Here is a 21,210-nt window from a genome sequence, read left to right as displayed (position 1 = left end):
ATCCAGAGCATCTGCCGCAGTTCCTGGTATCTGTAAGCCTCTCAAAACAATACTTGCAGAATAAACGAATGAATGAATGATTATAGCTTTAGCTCACAGAAGTTTTACCATATGTATATAGGTACTTGGAATATATGAACATTTTATTTGGCATTTTTTAAAATGTCAGGAGTCAGGATGAAAAAATATCAGGGTTTTAATTTGTATACCATCAAGAGATGGGAAAAAGTTTCTTTAAGGATATGATGCCATTTCTTCAATTAAGACAGTTTGAATATTGAAAAGGGATATCAACTAAATCTAGAATAGAGTAAAAAGTAAATAAAAGTTTATTGTAGTGCCCATGCTATACACTGCCCAGAATTTATTCATCTTATAACTAGAAGTTTGTACCCTTTGACCAACATCACCTCATTTCTGCCACCCCCTAGGCCCTGACAACCACCATTTTACTATTTATATCTATGAGTTTGGCTTTCTTTCCACATATAAGTGAGATTATACACTATTAGTCTTTCTCCATCCGACTTATCTTACTTAACATAATGCCTTCAAGGTCCATCCATTTTGTTGCAAATGGCAGGATTTCCTTCTATCTCATGGTTTTTCTAGCCCCCCAGAATAGAATCCTTCCTGTGTACTATCCAATTACAAAACATAATGTAGTTTTCTGTTATATCAAGACCCTCTTACTGGTCTCAATTTCTATATCAGTCGGGAGGGGATAAGCTATTCTGTAGTTACCAACAACCTAAATACTGCAGTAACTTAAAATTACAAAGGTTATGTCTAGCTCATGCTGCATGTTTATTGGGTGGCAAGAAGGATCTGTTTATTTCAATCACATAAAATATCAGCCTGACAGAATCTGTATCTAAACACAGCTTCAGTGTTCAGAGAATGGGGAAAAGATATCATGGAAAACCACATACTGGCTCTTAATACTTATGCCTTGAAGTGACACCTGTTACTTGCATTCATATTTCATTGGTCAAAGCAAGTTATATTTCCATCTCAGAGTTCAAAAGAATGGGAACATAAAATCTCACTTCAGGAAGAGCCTCGAATACCTTTTTGAAAATTAATGCAGTCGGCCACACCTGATTCTCCTACACAACAAGCCCAGCATGTTTACCTTGTCTCTCCAATTACTTGCTCCATACATGACTTTTTTTTTTTTTACAATGTGTGCACATATATTTATTTATGGCTTCATCTGTACCACAAGAGAAATTATAATGGCTTTGCAAAGACCACAAATCATTTGCATACAAGTCAAGGAGTCTATTCCTGTGGCTTAGGAATATGTGCAAAGCTCCCATATGGGAAAAAAGGTTTTCTGATACTCAAACAAATAATTAACAATCAAAGAACCTACTGAAAATGTTGACAACTATCACAAAATTTTGAATTCCAGTTTCAATGTCTACACATTTTATTTTGCAATATAGTTTGTCATTTATAATAGAACTGTACAGAAGTTTCTGCCACAGACCATGGGTTTAATATATGATTATACTATATGTACAATGCATACATGTATATGTGTATATATGTTGGTGTTTATTTCAATTTGCCTCCAGTTTACATAGGCTACATAGGCTACTAGATGTTCCAAAGATTGACTTTTGCCCTCACAGTGAAACTAAAGAGGTGCCAACTCTCTTGAAGTAAATACCAAAACCTCAGAATAATGATTATATGTTTGATTTATAGTTGAATTCTTCCAATATTTTATTTTATATTATAAGAGAAAAGTTAAAATGAAAATTTTTATTTATTTTAATTTATTTTTAATTATTTTTTAAAATGTTTTACTTTATAATGGAGTATAGTTCATTAACAATGTTGTATTAGTTTCAGGTATACAGCAAAGTAATTCAATTATACATATATGTGTATCTGTTCTTTTTCAAATTCTTTTCTCATTTAGGTTATTACAGAATATTGAGCAGGGCTGCTCAATACAGTACTGTACTATACAGTAGGTCCTTGTTAGTTATCTATTTTTTTTAACATCTTTATTGAAGTATAATTGCTTTACAATGGTGTGTTACTTTCTGCTGTATAACAAAGTGAATCAGCTATACATATATCCCATATCTCCTCCCTCTTGCGTCTCCCTCCCACCCTCTCTGTCCCACCCCTCTAGGTGGACACAAAGGACAGAGCTGATCTCCCTGTGCTATGCAGCTGCTTCCCACTATCTATCTATTTTACATTTGGTAGTGTATATATGTCCATGCCACTCTCTCACTTCGTCCCAGCTTACCCTTCCCTCTCCCCATGTCCTCAAGTCCATTCTCTGTCTGTATCTTTACCCCTGTCCTGCCCCTAGGTTCTTCAGAACCTTTTTTTTTAGATTCCATATATATGTGTTAGCATACTGTATTTGCTTTTCTCTTTCTGACTTACTTCACTCTGTATGGCAGTCTCTCGGTCCATCACTACAAATACCTGAATTTCATTTCTTTTCATGACTGAGTAATATTCCATTGTATATATGTGCCACATCTTCTTTATCCATTCATCTGTCGATGGACACTTAGGTTGCTTCCATGTCCTGGCTATTGTAAATAGTGCTGCAATGAACATTGTGGTACATGACTCTTTTTGAATTATGGTTTTTTCAGCGTATATGCCCAGTAGTGGGATTCCTGGGTCATATGGTAGTTCTATTTTTAGTTTTTTCAGGAACCTCCATACTGTTCTCCATAGTGGCTGTATCAATTTACATTCCCACCAACAGTGCAAGAGGGTTCCCTTTTCTCCACACCCTCTCCAGAATTTATTGTTTGTAGATTTTTTGATGATGGCCATTCTGACCAGTGTGAGGTGATACCTCATTGTAGTTTTGATTTGCATTTCTCTAATGATTAATGATGTTGAGCATCCTTTCATGTGTTTGTTGACAATCTGTATATTTTCATTTTGAATATCTGTCCATTGGTGAAAGTGGGGTGTTAAAGTACCCTACTGTTATTTTGTTACTGTTGATTTCCCCTTTTATGGCTGTTAGCATTTGCCTTATGTATTGCGGTGCTCCTCTGTTGGATGCATAAGTATTTACAATTGTTATATCTTCTTCTTGGATTGATCCCTTGAGCATTATGTAGTGTCCTTCTTTGTCTCTTGCAATAGTCTTTATTTTAGAGTCGATTTTGTCTGACATGAGAATTGCTACTCCAGCTTTCTTTTGATTTCCATTTGCATGGAATATCTTTTTCCATCCCCTCACTTTCAGTGTATGTGTCCCTAGGTCTGAAGTGGGTCTCTTGCAGACAGCCTATATATGGGTTTTGTTTTTGTATCCATTTGGCCACTCTATGTCTTTTGCTTAGAGCATTTAATCCATTTACATTTAAGGTAGTTATTGATATGTATGTTCCTATTACCATTTTCTTAATTGTTTTGGGTTTGTTATTGTAAGTCTTTTCCTTCTCTTGTGTTTCCTGCCTAGAGAAGTTCCTTTAGCATTTGTTGTAGAGTTGGTTTGGTGGTGCTGAATTCTCTTAGCTTTTGCTTGTCTGTAAAGGTTTTAATTTCTCTGTCGAAACTGAATGAGATCCTTGCTGGGTAGAGTAATCTTCATTGTAGGTTTTTCCCTTTCATCACTTTAAATATGTCCTGCCACACCCTCTGGCTTGCAGAGTTTTTCTTTGTATTTAATTTTTGATAGTTTGATTAATATGTGTCTCGGTGTGTTTCTCCTTGGATTTATCTTGTATGGGACTCTCTCTGCTTCCCGGACTTGATTGACTATTTCCTTACCTATATTAGGGTGTTTTCAACTATAATCTCTTCAAATATTTTCTCAGTCACTTTTTTTTTCTCTTCGTCTTTTGGCACTCCTATAATTCAGATGTTGGTGCGTGTAATGTTGTCCCAGAGGTCTCTGAGATTGTCCTCAATGTCCTTTTCATTCTTTTTTCTTTATTCTGCTCTGCGGTAGTTATTTCCACTATTTTATCTTCCATGTCACTTATCCATTCTTCTGCCTCAGTTATTCTGCTATTGATTACTTCTAGAGAATTTTTAATTTCATTCATGGTGTTGTTCATCATTGTTTGTTTGCTCTTTAGTTCTTCTAGGTCCTTGTTAAACATTTCTTGTATTTTCTCCATTCTATTTCCAAGATTTTGAATCATCTTTACTATTATTACTCTGAATTCCTTTTCAGGTAGACTGCCTATTTCCTCTTCATTTGTTTGGTCTGGTGGGTTTTTACTTTGCTCCTTCATCTGCTGTGTGTTTCTCTGTCTTCTCATTTTGCTTAACTTACTGTGTTTGGGGTCTCCTTTTCACAGGCTTCAGGTTCATAGTTCCCGTTGTTTTTGGTGTCTGCTCCCAGTGGGTAAGGTTGGTTCAGTGGGTTGTGTAGGCCTTCTGGTGGAGGGGCCTGGTGCCTGTGTTTTGGTGGATGAGGCTGTATCTTGTCTTTGTGGTGTGCAGGATCGCATCCGGTGGTGTGTTTTGGGGTGTCTGTGAACTTATTATGATTTTAGGCAGCCTCTCTGCTAATGGGTGGGGCTGTGTTCCTGTCTTGCTAGTTGTTTGGCATAGGGTGTCCAGCACTCTAGCTTACTGGTCGTTGAGTGGAACTGGGTCTTAGCATTGAGATGGAGAGCTCTGGGAGAGCTTTCACCATTTGATATTACATGGTGCTGGGAGGTCTCTGGTGGACCAATGTCCTGAACTCGGCTCTCCCACCTCAGAGGCTCAGGCCTGACACAGACCAGAGCACCAAGACCCTGTCAGCCACACGATTTCTGATGATGGGGGAAGTGGGCATGAAACAAGCACAATTAGAAGAGAATCCTCCAGTGTAATCCAAATAAGTGTGGCCATGCAGAATATTTAATCTATCCGAGTCCAGTATCCCTCTGCTCGCCACACGACAGCCCAGCGAATAGGAGATGAGATGCTGAGGCAAGGAAGACGACTTTATTTAGAAAGCCAGTAGACCGAGAAGATGGCAGACTAGAGTCTCTGAAGAACCATCTTCTAGTTGTCTGTTTTAAATATAGCAGAGTGTATATGTCAATCCCCAAATCCCAGTCTATCCCTCCCCCCAACCCTACCCCTCTGGTAAGCGTAAACTAAGTCTGTGAGTCTGTTTCCATTTTGTAAGTAAGTTCATTTGTATCATTTTTTTTAGATTCCACATATGTGATATCATATAATATTTGTCTTCCTCTTTCTGACCTATTTCACCTAGTATGACAATCTCCAGGTCCATCGCAAATGGCATTATTTCATTCTTTTTAATGTCTGAGTAATATTCCATTGTATACATGTACCACATCTTCTTTATCCATTCATCTGTCGATGGACATTTAGGCTGCTTCCATATCTTGGCTATTGTAAAGAGCTCTGCAATGAACATTGGGGTGCATGTATCCTTTCAAACCATGTTTATCTCCGGATATATGTCCAGGAGGGGGATTGCTTTATCATAGAGGGCTCTACTTTCACTTTTTTAAGGAACCTCCAGACTGTTCTCCATAGTGGACATACCAACTTACATTCCCACCAACGGTGTAGGAGGGTTCCCTTTTCTCCTCACCCGCTCAAGCATTTTTTGTCTGTAGACTTTTTGATGATGGCTGTTCTGACTTGCGTGCAGTGATATCTCATTGTAGTTTTGATTTGCATTTCTCTAATAATTAACAATGTTGAACATCTCTGCATGTGCCTCTTGGCCATTTGTATGTCTTCTTTAGAGAAATGTCGATTTAGGTCTTCTGCCCATTCTTTGATTGGGCTTTTTTTTATTTGATACTGAGCTGCATGTGCTGCTTATAAATTTTGGAGATTAATCTCTTGTTGATGGCTTCATTTGCAAATATATTCTTCCATTCTGTGGGTTGTCTTTTCATTTGGTTTATGGTTTCCTTTGCTGTGCAAAAGCTTTTGAGTTTAATTAGGTCCCATTTATTTATTTATTTATTTTATAAATTTATTTTATTTATTTATTTTTGGCTGCGTTGGGTCTACATTGCTGTGCACGGGCCTTTTCTAGTTGTGGCAAGCTGGGGCTACTCTTCATAGAGGTGCACGGGCTTCTCTTTGCAGTGGCTTCTCTCATTGTGGAGCATGGGCTCTAGGCATGTGAGCTTCAGTAGTTGTGGCTTGCGGTCTTTAGAGCACGGGCTCAGTAGTTGTGGTGCATGGGCTTAGTTGCTCCACAGCATGTGGGATCTTCCTGGACCAGGGCTCAAACCTGTGTCCCCTGCATTGGCAGGTGGATTCTTAACCACTGCGCCATCAGGGAAACCCTGGTCCCATTTATTTATTTTTGTTTTTATTTCCAGTTGCTTTAGGAGATGAATCAAAAAAATATTGCTGTGATTTATGTCAAACAGTGTTCTGCCTATGTTTTCCTCTAAGAGTTTTAGAGTGTCTGGCCTTACATTCAGGTCTTTAATCCATTTTGAGTTTATTTTTGTGTATGGTGTAAAAGAATGTTCTAATTTTCATCATTTTAACGTAGCTGTCCAATCTTCTCAGCATCATTTATTGAAGAGAATGTCTTTTCTCCATTGTATAGTCTTGCCTCCTTTGTCATAGATTAGGTGACCATAGTGCATGGGTTTATCTCTGGGCTTTCTATCCTGTTCCATTGATCTATATTTCTTTTTTTGCTCCAGTACCATACTATCTTGATTATTGTAGCTTTGTAGTATAGTCTGAAGTCAGGGAGCCTGATTTCTCCAGCTCCGTTTTTCTTTCTCAAGATTGCTTTGGCTATTCAGGGTCTTTTCTGTCTGCATACAAATTTTAAGATTTTTTGTTCTAATTCTGTGAAAAATACGATTGGTAATTTTATAGGAATTGCATTGAATCTGTAGAGTGCTTTGGATAGTATAATCACTTTGACAATATTGATTCTTCCAATCCAAGAACATGGTATATCTTTCTATCTGTTTGTGTCATCTTCGATTTCTTTCATCAGCATCTTATAATTTTCAGAGCACACGTCTTTTGACTCCTTAGGTAGGTTTAGTCCTAGGTATTTTATTCTTTTTAATATGATGGTAAATGGGATTGTTTTTTAATTTCTCATTGTGATCATTTTGTATCCTGCAACTTTACTGAATTCATTAATGAGCTCTAGTAGTTTTCTGGTAGCATCTTTAGGATTTTTTATGTATACTATCATGTCAGCTGCAAACAGTGACAGTTTTACTTCATCTTTTCAAATTTGGATTCCCTTTACTTCTTTTTCTTCATTGATTGCCATGGCTAGAACTTCCAAAACTATGTTGAGTAGAAGTGGTGAGAGTGGACATCCTTGTCGTGTTCCTGATCTTAAAGGAAATGCTTTCAGCTTTTCACCCTTGAGTATGATGTTAGCTGTAGATTTGTCATATGTGGCCTTTATTATATTGAGATATGTTCCCTGTACCCCCACTTTCTGGAGAGGTTTTTTTTTTTTATCATAAATGGGTGTTGAATTTTGTCAAAAGCTTTTTCTGCATCTATTGAGATGGTCATATGGTTTTTATTCTTCAATTTGTTGATGTGATGTATCACACTGTTTGATTCGTGGATTGAAAAATCCTTGGATCACTGGGATAAATCCCACTTGATCATGATGTATGATCCTTTTAATGTGTTGTTGGATTCAGTTTGCTAATACATTGTTGAGGATTTTTGCATCTATGTTCATCAGTGGTATTGGCCTCTAATTTTCTTATTTTGAGGTATCTTTGTCTGGTTTTGATATCAGATTGATGGTGGCCTCATTGACTGAGTTTGGCAGTGTTCCTTCCTCTGCAATTTTTTGGAATAGTTTCAGAAGGATATGTGTTAACTCTTCTCTAAATTTTTGCTAGAATTCGCCTGTGAAGCCATCTGGTCCTGGACTGTTGTTTGCTGGGAGTTTTTTAATCACAATTTCAATTTCAGTACTTGTGACTGGTCTGCTCAAAGTTTGTATTTCTTCCTGGTTCATTCTTGGGAGATTGTACCTTTCTAGGAATTTGTCCATTTCATCTAGGTTGTCCATTTTATTGGAATATAGTTGCTGGTAGTAGTCTCTTATGATCCTTTGTATTTCTGTGGTGTCAGTTGTAATTTATCCTTTTTTTTCCCTTCTAATTTTATTGATTTGAGCTCTCTCCTTTTTTTTCTTGATGAGTCTGGCTAAATGTTTATCTATTTTGTTTATCTTTTCAAAGAACCAGCTTCTAGTTTCATTGATCGTTTCTATTGTTTTTTTTGTCTATGTTTCATTTATTTCTGTTCTGATCTTTATGATTTCTTTCCTTGTACTAACTTTTGGTTTTGTTTATTCTTCTTTCTCTGTTTGTTTTAGGTGTAAGGTTCGGTTTTTTGTTTGAGATTTTTCTTGTGTCCTGAGGTAAGATTGTATTGCTATAAACTTTTCTTAAAAATGGTTTTGCTGCATCCCATAGGTTTTAGATTTTCGTGCTTTCATTTTTATTTGTCTCTAGGTATATTTTGATTTCCTCTTTGATTTCTTCAGTGATCCATTGGTTGTGTTTATTAGCATGTTGCTTAGTCTCCACGTGTTTGTGTTTTTTACAGTAGTTGATTTCTAATCTCATAGTGTTATGGTCAGAAAAGATCTCTGATATGATTTCTGTTTTCTTAAACTTTACCAAGGCTCACTTTGTGGCCCAATATATGATCTATCCTGGAGAATATTCCATGTGCACTTGAAAAGATTGTGTATTCTGCTGTTTTTGGATGGAATGCTCTATAAATATCATTTAAATCCATCTGGTCTAATGTGTTATTTAAGGCCTGTGTTTCCTTATTGACCTTCTATCTGGATGATCTCTCCATGGATGAAAGTGGGGTGTTAAAGTCCCCCACTATTATTGTGTTACTGTCAGTTTTTCCTTTTATGACTGTTAGTATTTGCCTTACATATTGAGGTGCTCCTGTGTTGGGTGCATATATATTTACAATTGTTATATGTTCTTCTTTGATTGATCCCTTGATTATTATGTAGTGTCCTTTGTGTCTTGTAACAGTCTTTATTTTAAAGTCTATTTTGTCTAATATGAGTATTGCTACTCCAACTTTCTTTTGATTTACATTTGCATGGAATAACTTTTTCCATCCCCTCACTTTCAGTTTGTATGTGTCCCTAGATCTGAAGTGGGTTACTTGTTGACAGCACATATATGGGTCTTCTTTTTGTATCCATTCAGCCAGTCTATGTCTTTTAGTTGGAGCATTTAATCCATTTATGTTTAGTAATTATCCATATATATGTTCTTATTGCCATTTTGTTAATTGTTTTGGATTTATTTTGTTGGTCTTCTTTCCTTCCCTTCCTCTTTTGTTCTCTCTCTTGTATCAGTCTTTTTTGTTCCCTCCCTCTTTTGCTCTCTTCTCTTGTGATATGATGACTAACTTTAGTGTTGTGTTTGGATACCTTTTTCTTTTTGGTGGGTGTATCTAAGGTAGATTTTCAGTTTGCAGTTACCATGAGGTTTTGATATAGCAGTCTATATGTAAACAAGACTGTTTTAAGTTGCTGGTCTTTTAATTTCAAATGCATTTCCAGTATTCTATATTTGTACTCTCCTTTTCTCATTATTGCTGATTTTGATATCATATTTGTGTGTGGATGATTTCCTACCTTTACTGTATGTTTGCCTTTACTGGTGAGCTTTTCCATTTGTAATTTTCTTGTTTCTAGTCATGGCCTTTTCTTTTCTGCCTCATCAATACACTCTCCCAGAATTTTGGGCTCCTCCTCAGCTTTTTCCCTTCTCAACCTCTGCTCCTTTAGATTTCACTTGCCAAAACAGTTCTTACCCTCCCCTCCTTCCTTGTTTCACAAAGTATAACCCTAAGTATCCTAGCAGAGACTGTGCTACATGTTTTACCAGTTTCTATTTCATTTCCATCTTCCTGGTCACAAAGGAAGACTAGATTTTCCAGTTTTGGTGCTTGTGATTGGGTCGAGGCTGTGTGATGGAGTTTTGGCAAATGACGTAGCAGGTTTCCCCTGCTATCTGAAAGTAGAGGTTTCCTATGAAAACTCTTGTAAGTTGAAATGGCATAAAGCTAAGAAACAATTACCTTAGGACACATATTAATAATGGATGCACAAAATAAATTGAGATTAAGTGCAGATGCTCAAAGACAGTTTAAAGCCATGGCAGCTTGATGCTGAGATGCTGAGTGTAGTTTCTGAGGAGGGAGCTTGGCAGTGCCAGTCTCTGCTCTGAGTGTGCACTGCCTCTATAATGACTCAGTGCAAAACAAACACTGAATGCTACTTTCACTTTTCACCTTTTCCTTAAAAGTGAAAATCCTCTTTGGATTTCTTCCAGTTAGCAAAAATGGGTACTAATATAGATCTTTTGTAAAAGCAAAGTGGCATGAAGCAATCTTTGAAAAAGCAGGGGATACCTGTATTTGCAGGACACAGTATTTGGGAGCTTGGTTCTAAAATGTCCTATATACATCTTCTCCTCCCGTTCTGTGGTGACACCAGAAAGCAAGTATTTATGAAAGCAACACCATAGAATGGAAGGCACCTTGTGTTACCATATGAGGATAGATTGCAAGGAAATCCACTATAGCCACACGAGACACAAAATGAACAATAAATCTATGTGGTCTTCATTCACTGAAATTTCAGTTCATTTGCTACTGCAATATAAACTATCCTAATTGTGACTAATAAAAATGTGAAAATAAGAGATAAAAAGTGGTTGCAATGGTAATACCCATAAAAAAAGAAGAAGCAACCTTTGTTTAGTTGAATTTAAATTATTTTAAATTTTATAAAATTTAAACTTTATAAAATTGATGATGTGTTAAAATAATCAGTGTAAAAAAGTACAAAATTAAACATGTCATTAGTTTCAGGGGAAATAATATTTGAACGAGGTGGAAAGTTACTAAAGTTATTTTCCCTTATAGAAATCAGGAAATATATAACATTCTAAAGAATTTCAGTTTATTTTGAGATAATTTATATGTATAGACTTCGCCCTGTACTGCAGTGTTCTGAATGATCTCACTCCCTCATAACCCCACCATCTACAGTCTTTTCCCTTTGGCTTTCCACACATGTGTATCTTCTACACCCTGGCACTGCTTATCACCTGAAACTCATTATAATTATTATTTAGTGTTTCCTTCATTTAAGAATATTCTTGTATCCAAGTAACTATAACATTTTTCACTTTAAAATGATTTGTTTCTTTTTTAGCTCTTTAAATTCTGAATTGTGCTTCCATCATTATGCTGAAAATCCTCATTCTAGCATCATGTATGACCTACTCCCAGAAAAATATAAAACTTTAAGCAATAACATCACAGTTTCAGCATTAGAATATACCTAGAAGTCATTTAGACCAACCTATCACACAACGACATCCCACAATATGAAGTCTACCTTTTTCTTGAAATGTTTCCAGGATGGGAACCTTAACACTTTTTAAAGAAACCTATTCTATGCTTGACAAGGTGGAATGTTTCTACTCAGTACTTCTACCAGATTATCCAAATTCTGTCTTTGTAAACAAAAGAAAATAACTCTTCTCCCTGTTTTACAAAATACATTAAAAATGTTTTCAAAGTAGCTTTTCTTGATATTATTCCCCAAATATTCTTGAAAATATTCTCCGGACATTTTCTCCTACAAAGTAAACAAGCATACATTCAGAAATGCATGGGTTGTTTGATTCCATTAGTCACTCTGCTTATGAATTAATGTCCTATCCATTATCATTCAAGTTTTTTTTTTTTAATTTATTTACTTATGGCTATGTTGGGTCTTTGTTTCTGTGCAAGGGCTTTCTCTAGTTGTGGCAAGTGGGGGCCACTCTTCATCGCGGTGCACGGGCCTCTCACTGTCGCGGCCTCTCTTGTTGCGGAACACAGGCTCCAGACGCGCAGGCTCAGCACATTCAAGTTTTTTAATGTCACCTCTAAATGATAGAACAATGATGATTGTGATATGACAATTATGTAATGATAGATAATTTTCTTGAGCATTTCTAGGTTTTAGTTATTACACTATGGATCTTATGTATATTATCTCACTTTTTCACCAGAATGTTGTGTTACAGACTAAGTTGTGTTCCCTCCAAATTCATAGGTTGAAGTCTTAGCCACCAATGTGACTGTAGTTCGATATAGGGCCATTAAAAAGATAATTAAGGTTAAATGGCTTAAAAACTCCATCCATGTGGCAACACAGGAAGTACAGGGAGGTAAATATATCAACAAGGTTTGTTATAAAAGTAGGAAAGAAGTACTAAGGTGTTACAAACTTGAGAAAAATGAGAAAAGCACACATTTTGAGTAACAAGCAATGTAGAATATGTAGGCAAGAGGGGAATAAACAGTGGACAGGGAAGAACTAACAAGCCAGCTTATGACACACAAATTTCTAGTTCTTAATATATATAACACTCCAGTTGACTGGTACCCTCCAATACAAAGCAGGCTCTGGGTTGATCTGTGTTGGTGTAAAACCTTATTAAAGTCCTCTGGTAAACAAGAGCCATCTATCCCATGCCGTTACACTTTAACAACACAAAGAATTAACAGAAACATTGAAACTAAATTTTACCTTTAAATATGATAAGATTCTTAGGCAAGGTTCACATTTCCAATAATCTCTATAAGTAGAATTACTGTTTAGAAATTTGTTTTCCTTAAAGAAAATTTCCTCAGTTATGTAATTGTTTAATATTTGAATTTGTTTTCTCATAAGGTACCCCTATATCCATATTAATTTATAATATTTCTTATTTTCATTCATCACTTATGCAATTACTTTTAAAAGATTTGGTGGATAGTATTAAGTTATAGTTTCCATGGCTTCCAAAAATTAGTTGTCACCATTCTCCCATAGCTAATGCAGAAGAAAAAAACAACTAATTTGTTTTCAAAATACCAAGAAAATTTAAGCTCAGATAGCCTATTCTGTGTTCTAAATGAAGAGGAAAAAATGTTAAACAAAATAGATCTTTGTTCTTGGATGTCATTTTTAAAGAACTTCATGCAGTTTTACAAAGAACCCACTATGAATAAGCAGCTATTAATGAAGTTACACATGGGCTTGGCTGGAGACACCAAAGGGTTATATGTGCATGGATCCAGCCAGCCCAGTTAGAAATTATGTTCGATTTCTTTCAGACATCACAGCTGGATACAAAGTACTAATAAGGAAATCTATTATTTCAAGATGTGCACCAACAATCATAATTTTATTGTTTTACATTCTATCTGTAGTATAGGCAACCGCTAGAATGTTTGGTGAATAAACATGAACTATAATGGAAAATGGAGGCACATGGCTAGTACAGTTTAAGAGGCAACATGGCTGGTTCTCATTTCGGATTTAGTTTTTTTTTCCTATACACACTATTTCAAGCTGTGCCACTACCAATTCAGTTCAGATCTATTGACCTGTAAATATAATTACATATTTGATCATTAAATTAACAAAGTAAATTAACTTTTAATGAGTGGTATTATTCATTATACCTTGAAAAATATAGAAATCTTTACTAAAATCCATGTGTCATTCCACACTGACTTCTTGTTAAATGGGAATTTTGACCCAGATTATCCTACAGTTGCGAAGGAATGCTGAAATTGCTGTATGCTATGAATCATTGTCTAAAATAAAATGAGAAAAAAATTATATAATTACCTCCATATGGCTTTTCCTTTGATTCATTTGATATAGGCCAAATTCTCACACTTTTCTCAATTAAACCTCTTGAAATAAATTCTATTTAACAAACTTATAAAAGTAACCTTGCAAATTTCATATAAGAATGTATAGAAATGTATAGTTAAGAACACTCTGTGAATAATTAAAACTCATTTGTTAGTTGATGATTTATCTAGTAAGTCAAAAATAGAGTTAATAATATTTCAAGTTCCAGAAAAACAAAAAAATAAGGGTTTATAATTTTTAGCATGTTTAATGAAACACAATGCAAATTGCCACAGAGCTTTAATATTATCTTGTATTTTAAAGGTATTTCAGTTAACTTATTTAAAATTATCTAAAAATTAGATAACACTATTATTTTAAATACACCTGAGACTAGAAATGAGATGTGTTTGGTTTAATTCTAGTTCTGCCACCAAGTAAATAAATCTGTATTTGTAAAATACTAATATTGCTGATTTATCAGCTATTATCATTTTAGAATATAATACACTATCTGATAAGAAATCTTTATCATAGTCTATTAATTATTCAAATCATATTTAGACTTTCTAAACAATTTTAGTTAACATATTTTGAGATGGGTAGGGAGATATTGATTGTGTGAAGTTCCTTCCAGATATATTATTCTGTTATTATATGATAAAAATGCCTTTAAGTTATTTCTGACCTGGAGGTTAAACATAAAAATTTTAATATATAATTTATTCTAGTGATTTCAAAACTTCTTAATCACAATCTATAAGAATTACATTTTATATCATGAACCAATATATAAACATGCACTCACATACACACATATACACACAATCATGTATGTAAACTACACAGAAAAAAAACGTCATGCCTGAAGTGTCCTCATATTCCTTCTAACTCTTTTACTTTTTTTCAGCTTTATTTAGATTTAATTGTTATACAGCAGGGTATAAGTTTTAAGATGTACAGTATAATGGCTTATGTTTTCTTCTAATAGTTTTATGATTCCAGGATTTGTATTTAAGTTTTTAATTCATTTCAAGTTAGTTTTTATGAGTGGTATAAGGGTCTAGTTTCATTCTTTAAGATGTGAATATGAAATTTTCCCAGCACCATTTATTGAAGAGACTGTCTTTCCTATAATGAGTATTCTTGGCTCTCTTGTCAAATATTCATTGACCATATATGCATGGTTTTATTTCTGGGCTCTTGATTCAGTTCCATTGGTCTGTGTGTGTGATTTTTGCCAGTGCCATACAGTTTTGATTACTATAGCATTATACTATAGCTTGATATCAGGAAGTGTGATGCTTCCTGCTTTGTTCTTCTTTCTCAGGATTGCTTTGGCTAGTCCTGATCTTTTGTGGGCCCATATAAATTTTAGTATTAGTTATTTGTTTTGTTTGTTTCTTTGTACTGCAGGTTCTTATCAGTCATCAATTTTATACACATCAGTGTATACGTGTCAATCCCAATCGCCCAATTCAGTACACCACCATCCCCACCCCACCGCGGTTTTCCCCCCTTGGTGTCCATAAGTTTGTTCTCTACATCTATGTCTCAACTTCTGCCTTGCAAACCGGTTCATCTGTACCATTTTTCTAGGTTCCACATACATGCGTTAATATACGATATTTGTTTTTCTCCTTCTGACTTACTTCACTCTGTATGACAGTCTCTAGATCCATCCACGTCTCAACAAATGGCTCAATTTCATTCCTTTTTATGGATGAGTAATATTCCATTGTATATATGTACCACTTCTTCTTTATCCATTCATCTGTTGATGGGCATTTAGGTTGCTTCCATGACCTGGCTATTGTAAAGAGTGCTGCAATGAACATTGGGGTGCATGTGTCTTTTTGAATTATGGTTTTCTCAGGGTATATGCCCAGAAGTGGGATTGCTGGGTGGTATGGTAGTTCTATTTTTAGTTTTTTAAGGAACCTCCATACTGTTCTCCATAGTGGCTGTATCAATTTACATTCCCACCAACAGTGCAAGAGGGTTCCCTTTTCTCCACACCCTGTCCAGCATTTGTTGTTTGTAGATTTTCTGATGATGCCCATTCTAACTGGTGTGAGGTGATACCTCATTGTAGTTTTGATTTGCATTTCTCTAATAATTAGTGATGTTGAGCTCCTTTTCATGTGCTTCTTGACCATCTGTATGTCTTCTTTGGAGAAATGTCTATTTAGGTCTTCTGCCCGTTTTTGGATTGGATTGTTTGTTTCTTTAATATTGAGCTGCATGAGCTGTTTATATATATTGGAGATTAATCCTTTGTCTGTTGATTTGTTTGCAAATATTTTTTCCCATTCTGAGGGCTGTCTTTTCATCTTGTTTATGGTTTCCTTTGCTGTGCAAAAGCTTTGAAGTTTCATTAGGTCCCATTTATTTTTGTTTTTATTTCCATTACTCTAGGAGGTGGATCAAAAAAGATCTTGCTGTGATTTATATCAACGAGTGTTCTTCCCATGTTTTCCTCTAAGAGTTTTATAGTGTCCGGTCTTACATTTAGGTCTTTAATCCATTTTGAGTTTATTTTTGTGTATGGTGTTAGGGAGTGTTCTAATTTCATTCCTTTACATGTAGCTGTCCAGTTTTCACAGCACCACTTATTGAAGAGAATGTCTTTTCTCCATTGTATATCTTTGCCTCCTTTGTCATAGATTAGTTGACCATAGGTGCGTGGGTTTATCTCTGGGCTTTCTCTCTTGTTCCATGGATCTGTGTTTTTGTGCCAGTACCATATTGTCTTGATTACTGTAGCTTTGTAGTATAGTCTGAAGTCAGGGAGTCTGATTCCTCCAGCTCCGTTTTTTTCCCTCAAGACTGCTTTGGCTATTCGGGGTCTTTTGTGTCTCCATACAAATTTTAAGATGATTTGTTCTAGTTCCGTAAAAAATGCCATTGGTAATTTGATAGGGATTGCATTGAATCTGTAGATTGCTTTGGGTAGTATACTCATTTTCACAATATTTATTCTTCCAATCCAAGAACATGGTATTTCTCTCCATCTGTTTGTATCATCTTTAATTTCTTTCATCAGTGTCTTACAGTTTTCTGCATACAGCTCTTTTGTCTCCCTAGGTAGGTTTATTCCTAGGTATTTTATTCTTTTTGTTGCAATGATAAATGGGAGTGTTTCTATAATTTCTCTTTCAGATTTTTCATCATTAGTGTATAGGAATGCAAGAGATTTCTGTGCATTAATTTTATATCCTGCAGCTTTACCAAATTCATTGATTAGCTCTAGTAGTTTTCTGGTGGCATTTTTAGGATTCTCTATGTATAGTATCATGTCATCTGCAAACAGTGACAGTTTTACTTCTTCTTTTCCAATTTGTATTCCTTTTATTTCTTTTTCTTCTCTGATTGCTGTGGCTAAGACTTCCAAAACTATGTTGAATAATGGTGGTGAGAGTGGATACCCTTGTCTTGATCCTGATCTTAGAGGAAATGCTTTCAGTTTTTCACCATTGAGAATGATATTTCTGTGGGTTTGTCATATATGGCCTTTATTATGTTGAGGTAGGTTCCCTCTATGCCCACTTTCTGGAGAGTTTTTATCATAAATGGGTGTTGAATTTTGTCAAAAGCTTTTTCTGCATCTATTGAGATGATCATATGGTTTTTATTCTTCAATTTGTTAATATGGTGTATCACATTGATTGATTCGCGTATATTGAAGAATCCTTGCATCCCTGGGATAAATCCCACTTGGTTGTGGTCGATGATCCTTTTAATGTGTTGTTGGATTCTGTTTGCTAGTATTTTGTTGAGGATTTTTGCATCTATATTCATCAGTGATATTGGTCTGTAATTTTCTTTTTTTGTAGTACCTTTGTCTGGTTTTGGTATCAGGGTGATGGTGGCCTCATAGAATGAGTTTGGGAGTGATCCTTCCTCTGCAATTTTTTGGAAGAGTTTAAGAAGGATGGGTGTTAGCTCTTCTCTAAATGTTTGATAGAATTCACCTGTGAAGCAATCTGGTCCTGGACTTTTGTTTGTTGGAAGATTTTTAATCACAGTTTCAATTTCATTACTTGTGATTGGTCTGTTCATATTGTCTGTTTCTTCCTGGTTCAGTCTTGGAAGGTTATACCTTTCTAAGAATTTGTCCATTTCTTCCAGGTTGTCCATTTTAATGGCATAGAGTTGCTTGTAGTAGTCTCTTAGGATGCTTTGTATTGCTGTGGTGTCTGTTGTAACTTCTCCTTTTTCATTTCTAATTTTATTGATTTGAGTCCTCTCCCTATTTTTCTTGATGGTTCTGGCCAGTGGTTTATCAATTTTGTTTATCTTTTCAAAGAACCAGCTTTTAGTTTTGTTGATCTTTGCTATTGTTTTCTTTGTTTCTATTTCATTTATTTCCGCTCTGATCTTTATGATTTCTTTCCTTCTGCTAACTATGGGTTTTGTTTGTTCTTCTTTCTCTAGTTCCTTTAGGTGTAAGGTTAGATTGTTTACTTGAGATTTTTCTTGTTTCTTGAGGTAGGCTTGTATAGCTATAAACTTCCCTCTTAGAACTGCTTTTACTGCATCCCATAGGTTTTGGATTGTCATGTTTCCATTGTCTTTTGTCTCTAGGTATTTTTTAATTTCCTCTTTGATTTCTTCAGTGATCTCTTGGTTATTTAGTAACGTATTGTTTAGCCTCCATGTGTTTGTGTTTTTTATGGGTTTTTTTCCCTGTAATTCATTTCTAGTCTCAGAGCGTTATGGTCAGAAAAGATGCTTGGTATGATTTCAATTTTCTTAAATTTACTGAGGCTTAATTTGTGACCCAAGATGTGATCTGTCCTGCAGAATGTTCCATTGGCACTTGAGAAGAACGTGTAATCTGCTGTTTTTGTATGGAATGTCCTATACATATCAATTAAATCTATCTGGTCTATTGTGTCACTTAAAGCTTCTGTTTCCTTATTTATTTTCATTTTGGATGATCTGTCCATTGGTGTAAGTGAGGTGTTAAAGTCCCCCACTATAATTGTGTTACTGTCGATTTCCTCTTTTAGAGCTGTTAGCAGTTGCCTTATGTATTGAGGTGCTCCTATGTTGGGTGCATACATATTGTTAATTGTTATATCTTGTTCTTGGATTGACTCCTTGATCATTATGTAGTGTCCTTCCTTGTCTCTTGTAACATTCTTTATTTTAAAGTCTATTTTATCTGATATGAGTATTGCTACTCCAGCTTTCTTTTGATTTCCATTTGCATGGAATATCTTTTTCCATCCCCTCATTTTCAGTCTGTATGTGTTCCTAGGTCTCAATTGGGTCTCTTGTAGACAGCATATATATGGATCTTGTTTTTGTATCCATTCAGCAAGCCTGTGTCTTTTGGTTGGAGTATTTAATCCATTCACGTTTAAGGTAATCACCGATATGTATGTTCCTATGACCATTTTCTTAATTGTTTTGGGTTTGTTTTTGTAGGTCCTTTTCTTCTCTTGTGTTCCCCACTTAGAGAAGTTCCTTTAGCATTTGTTGTAGAGCTGGTTTAGTGGTGCTGAAATCTCTTAGCTTTTGCTTGTCTGTAAAGCTTTTGATTTCTCCATGGAATCTGAATGAGATCCTTGCCGGGTAGAGTAATCTTGGTTGTAGTTTCTTCCCTTTCATCACTTTAAGTATATCATGCCACTCCCTTGTGGCTTGTAGAGTTTCTGGTGAGAAATCAGCTGTTAACCTTATGGGAGTTCCCTTGTATGTTATTTGTCATTTTTCCCTTGCTGCTTTCAATAATTTTTCTTTGTCTTTAATTTTTGCCAATTTGATTAATATGTGTCTTGGCATGTTTCTCTCTGGGTTTATCCTGTATGGGACTCACTGCACTTCCTGGACTTGGGTGGCTATTTCCTTTCCCATGTTAGGGAAATTTTCTACTATAATCTCTTCAAATATTTTCTCGGGTCCTTTCTCTCCCTCTTCTCCTTCTGGGACCCCTATAATGTGAATGTTGTTGCGTTTAATGTTGTCCCAGAGGTCTCTTAGCCTGTCTTCATTTCTTTTCATTCTTTTTTCTTCATTCTGTTCTGCAGCAGTGAATTCCACCATTCTGTCTTGCAGGTCATCTATCCGTTCTTCTGCCTCAGTTATTCTGCTATTGATTCCTTCTAGTTTAATTTTCATTTCAGTTATTGTTTTGTTCATCTCTGTTTGTTTGTTCTTTAATTCTTCTAGGTCTTTGTTAAACATTTCTTGCATCTTCTTGATCTTTGCCTCCATTCTTTTTCCAAGGTCCTGTATCATCTTCATTATCATTATTCTGAATTCTTTTTCTGGAAGATTGCCTATCTCCACTTCATTTAATTGTTTTTCTGGGGTTTTATCTTGTTCCTTCATCTGGTATATAGCCCTCTGCCTTTTCATCTTGTCTACCTTTCTGTGAATGTGGTTTTTGTTCCACAGGCTGCAGGATTGTAGTTCTTCTTGCTTCTGCTGTCTGCCCTTGGTTGGATGAGGCTATCTAAGAGGTTTGTGCAAGTTTCCTGATGGGAGGGACTGCTGGTGTGTAGAACTGGCTGTTGCTCTGGTGGACCAAGCTCAGTAAAACTTTAATCTCCTTGACTGCTGATGCCTGGGGCTGGGTTCCCTCCCTGTTCGTTGTTTTGGCCTGAGGCAACCCTACACTGGAGCCTAACCGTGCTCTTTTGTGGGGTTAATGGCGGACTCTGGGAGGGGTCACTCCAAGGAGTACTTCCCAGGACTTCTGCTACCTGTGTCCTTGTCCTCACGGTGAGCCACAGCTGCCCCCCACCTCTGCAGGAGACCCTCCAACACTATCAGGTTGATCTGATTTAGTCTCCCCTGGGGTCACTGCTCCTTCCCCTGGGTCCTGATGCACCCACTACTTTGTGTGTGCCCTCCAAGAGTGGAGTGTCTGTTTCCCCCAGTCCTGTCAGAGTCCTGCAATCAAATCCCCGTAGCCTTCAAAGTCTGATTCTCTAGGAATTCCTCCTACCCTTGCCAGACCCCCAGGTTGGGAAGCCTGACATGGGACTCTGAACCGTCACTCCAGTGGGTGGACTTCTGTGGTATAAGTGTTCTCCAGTTTGTGAATCACCCACCCAGCAGTTATGGGATTTTATTTTATTTTGATTGCACCCCTCCTACCGTCTCATTGTGGCTTCTCCTTTGTCTTTGGATGTGGGGTATCTTTTTTGGTGAGTTCCAGTGTCTTCCTGTCCTTGATTAACCAGCAGCTAGTTGTGATTCTGGTGTTCTCACAAGAGGGAGTGAGAGCACGTCCTTGTACTCCACCATCTTGATTCCTCCTCCCATATCCAAATTTTAAAAAGCTACTGGTTTTTGTACGTTATTTTGTATCCTGTAACTTTACTGAATTTGATTATATTTAGCAGTTTTATGGAGTCTTTAGGATTTTCTATATATAAAATCACATCATCTGCAAATAGAGACCATTTTACTTCTTCTTTCTAATTTTGATGCCTTTTATTTCTTTTTCTTAGTAATTGCTCTGGCTAGGACTTCTGTACTATGTTGAATTGGAGTGGTAAAAGTGGGGACCCTTGTCTTGT

General features: G+C 36.1%; 1 long non-coding RNA gene across 1 annotated transcript in view; it reads left to right on the top strand.

Moving 5' to 3' along the window:
- The window catches only part of LOC309662096, a 35,958-nt gene extending 24,944 nt beyond the window's left edge, over nucleotides 1-11,014 (top strand). Inside the window, exon 2 of the long non-coding RNA XR_014264511.1 lies at nucleotides 7,424-11,014. This is a non-coding gene — a long non-coding RNA (uncharacterized lncRNA). The remainder of the gene's footprint in view (nucleotides 1-7,423) is intronic.
- Nucleotides 11,015-21,210: the final 10,196 nt, after the last annotated feature.

The sequence above is a fragment of the Balaenoptera physalus genome, assembly GCF_965194825.1.
Source record: "Balaenoptera physalus genome assembly, chromosome: 5".
Lineage (NCBI taxonomy): Eukaryota > Metazoa > Chordata > Mammalia > Artiodactyla > Balaenopteridae > Balaenoptera > Balaenoptera physalus.
This window is presented reverse-complemented; position numbering and strand designations above follow the sequence as displayed.